General features: G+C 43.4%; 1 long non-coding RNA gene across 1 annotated transcript; it reads right to left on the bottom strand.

Annotated features, from left to right (window-relative positions):
- Positions 1–224: 224 nt before the first annotated feature.
- LOC106901736 lies at positions 225–1,545 on the bottom strand. Its single transcript, XR_001414377.1, has 3 exons — positions 1,406–1,545; positions 1,097–1,285; positions 225–269 (listed from the first exon to the last, which is right to left on the bottom strand). It is a non-coding gene; the product is annotated as an uncharacterized LOC106901736 (long non-coding RNA).
- Between the last annotated feature and the right edge of the window lie 2,247 nt (positions 1,546–3,792).

The following is a 3,792-nucleotide window of genomic DNA, read 5'->3' as shown; positions in this document are numbered from 1 at the left end:
AAGTGTCAAGTGTCACTTTCATGACATAAACTGCCAGTTATGATTATATAATATCAATTATTCTTTGGAAAACTGCATTAGATCAGTTAGTTCCGAACCAATGTAGTTGGGGTAGGTTCATATTTTTTTTTAAAGGCTGTTCATCCAGTTCTCATTATTAGGAGTAAAATATACGTTGGATGCAGTTTAGACTTTTATAACTCTCCCCTTGAAACATAATACCTGCCTTTCTCATTTGCCCTTTCAGCTGCCTTCAGATCAACAGCGAGCTAAAAAGAAAGCAGAGAGATTAATGTTATAGCTTCGACTGAGCTTGCCTCGTCCTGCAGTCTTACAGAAACCAAACTTCTGAGCTGAAGGTAGGCAAAAAATAAGAAAACATAATTTTAATAGTAGGTTAAATATAGAACATTAAGATTTGCTGACAGGATGTTGGTTACTATGAGCCCTGCTTTGACGCTGGATCTCCTGCAGCTCTAGCGTCCAGCTGCTCTCCAAATTCCTCTAAATCTTATTCGGGCACAGAACCAAAAGAACATATTAATATCTGAAATGCATGCAGCCAGATCTTAAAAACTTAATACCTTCTAGGGATAGCTACAAGTAAAAGCAAGGAGTTTAGTTCATGAATACTCTCTGGGTCCAATAGGAGTAGGCTGATTCCCCGCTGATGCCGATCTGATCTAGCACGTTTATAATGTTTCCCTGTGCCAAAGCTGCATTTTGTTCCTCGCTGTCAGTGACACATCTCTGGCGAGCTGGCAAAGCTAGTCAGAGATGCCCTGATAACGAGCGAGATGCGACATAACGGGAGGAGATTTTTATGGCAATTTCTCGGCTGAAATCCTATCTGGTTTAGAGGAGAACAGGTATATTAACATTAACGATGGAGAAAGCAACAGGCAGGACTATCTCTTGGTCAAGATGGTTAGATTTGTCCAAGTTTAAATGAGAGGATTGCTCCCATAGATTTCCCCTATCGTCAAAGGCCAAAAAATTACAATGGAAAGACAAACGACGTACATCCACGCAACCACACCGACCCAGAGAAACAGGGAGGACTCCAAAGCCAACAAAAGTTAAGCCACACTATTACCTTCCTGACCAACTTTATGCTCAGATGAGTGTTGCTTAATAATGAAAGCTGGATGTGGAGATGATGGAAAGGGCCACGCTTCTCTTCACTCCGTTGCCCGAACGGACTTTGATCAGATCAGAAGCTGCACTTCACGGGAGAGGTCTTGGAGGTCTGATCAAAGGAGAAGCAGAAGGTCCCAGGGAGGAGCTGCAAAAGAGGCAAAGGAGGAGTGTGCTGAGGAACACTCAGAAACACACACGTGATTTTCATTTTGGCTTAATGGAGATGGTGGAAATTAATCTGCAGGGCAAGGCTTTGAAAACTTACCTCATGATTTCACCCATGCGAAAAGAATCTGTTGTCTCCTTTTATGTCTCTTGTTCTCTACATGGTTTTTGTAAGTAATGGATTTCGGTATTATCCCACTTCCTCCCTTTTGCCGAAAAACTTAATGATGATTACTGACCTGAGGTCACAAATAATAATAATTAAAAAAAAAAAAAAAGTAAAAGAAATAAAGAAAAGGAGAAAAAAGGAAAGAGAGATGTTAAGTATTGACTCTCCGCATGTACCAGGCGTTTTATTGCCCACGTATCTCTAGGCAGCATTCTACCCCTCAGATTTTGGGGACACAAAAATTCCATTAGACAGAAGATCTCTAACGCAGATGGCTAAATAATGCCAGAATTTTAATGGTTTATCCCCTTAACCTGCTATCAAGTCTTTTCTATCCCGGAGACATTGTCATTGGAGCCAGTAATTATTTTTCTATTTTTCCTGATGGGCTGTGATTTTTGAAAATACACTTTCGAGCCAGAGCAAGCTTGCAAGGGGCAGACAAGCGATGCATCTCATCAGCCTAATTTACATAACCAGTCAGATAAAATCTAAGCGTTAAAGCGTGCACACTTGTTGACATGACAGAAGGTGGAAATCCTGCGAGACAGATGCCTCTTAAAACCCAGATGAGGATAAAAATCCTCCGTAGGTCAAACCTGCCCATCCACGGAGTTGTTGCATTGTGGAAACACACCAGTAACGCCCAGTAGTTCCCACCAAACTGCATCAAGGTTCCAGCGGTCAAAAGCGAAATTCCTTCTAAGCTTTCACTGTAACCGAGAGAAGGCATCCAGACACTGGTGGGTTTTTTAAAAGTTATATCATAATTTATAATTGGTTGTTAATTAATGTCAGATCACAGTGGAATTCCTATGGAATTACATAGTGGAGCCTCTTTAATTACCAGTTTATAATTATAAATCTCATTGGAATGAAAAACACAGGAACTGTAATAAATGATGATGGTCTTGGAAGACTTCATTGACTAATAAAATCTTCATGTACGCATCTTACGGAATTTTAGAACAGTCGTCTTCATTTGGGGCAGAAAAAATTTTCCATGAGGCAGGATTCCCCTTCTTGCATTATGCAAAAACAGAGACAAAAAAAATCTTAAGCGCTATTTCACATCTTGTGAAATGAAAAATACATCTCAGGTCTTCTAGCCCTGCATCTTGCAACCCCTGTACGTCACAGATCACTAAGGTAAGACCTTTCCCACTGCTGCTCTGTGGTTTCATCATTCTCTACTGATTTGCCTGCAGAAAAAGCCCCAGCACTCTGTGCAATCCTACAGCAGAGGCTGCCGCTTGCTCTTCAGGTTGTCACCATCCGCGCTGCGCTTGCACACCACCAAGGATGAGATGATTAGTGCTCTGCATGTTCACTGTTAATTAAGTGCACCCGCAGCAGTTCTGTCCTATGTTCTGCTGCATGCTTTTGTACCTCCCCAAACCCCCGTGGGTGGAGAAGTACAGCCAGAACAGCCCAAAAGCCCATGGAGGTTGTACGTTGGTATGAATTTCTCCACCACCATCTCCTCCTTTCAGTCTAACTGTGGGTTGGCCAAAAGGAAACAGAAGTTGGGGTGCCTGCCCCATCAAAGAGCGCAGGAACTCATCCTTGCAACGCACACAAGAGTCAGGAGGAGGAGGAGGAGGAGAAGGCAGCTGCCTCCCTGCCCCACCAGTGCCATCACAGCATGGGAACCCACCACAGACCCGCACACACACATCTCCTGCCCTCGGCCAAAGTCATTCACAAGGAGCCCTTGGACCTTATCTCCAGAGCTCAGTTGGGACAAGGAGGAAGACACTGATTTGAATTCAGTAATTGTTTTCATAATTGGCTTGGCTTTGTTGGTCAGCAGCACATCCTGAGCCTCACCAGCTTGTTCATACGTCCCCAACAAGCCCAGTCACCTTCTCTCATTCTCCAGACTGCTGGTTACTGCTTTCAGCCATCCTCCTAACACTTGTTTTCCCCCCTCAAGGACATTCCTCATTCCTATGTTGAGCACCTCCTCCCCTGCTTCTCACAACATCATTTTTTCCTCTCTTCCTTGCATTTTCCCTTGGTCCTCTCCCACCTCTGTTTCTCCAGGTCTTTGAGGATGCAACCTGTGCTTCTCCCCGCGTCCCATGTACAGCTGTGAGAACCTGTAAACCCGCCAATTTGCACTTTGTAAAAACTTGTTGCAGATCTGATGGGCTTCCTTTTGCAAGCCAAGAAACCCAGGCTTACGACATAATCGATACTAACAACCTGAGAAAGGAACTCTGGTCCCTACCTACAATAAAAGACAATCACGGTGAATTAAAGGTCATGGCATAAAGAACTGTGTAGAGGAACACTGGGAAATGAGACCAAATGTA

This window comes from Calidris pugnax, unplaced genomic scaffold, assembly GCF_001431845.1.
Source record: "Calidris pugnax isolate Ruff unplaced genomic scaffold, ASM143184v1 scaffold219, whole genome shotgun sequence".
Lineage (NCBI taxonomy): Eukaryota > Metazoa > Chordata > Aves > Charadriiformes > Scolopacidae > Calidris > Calidris pugnax.
The sequence above is the reverse complement of the archived record's forward strand: the minus strand, read 5'-3'. Positions and strand labels throughout refer to the sequence as shown.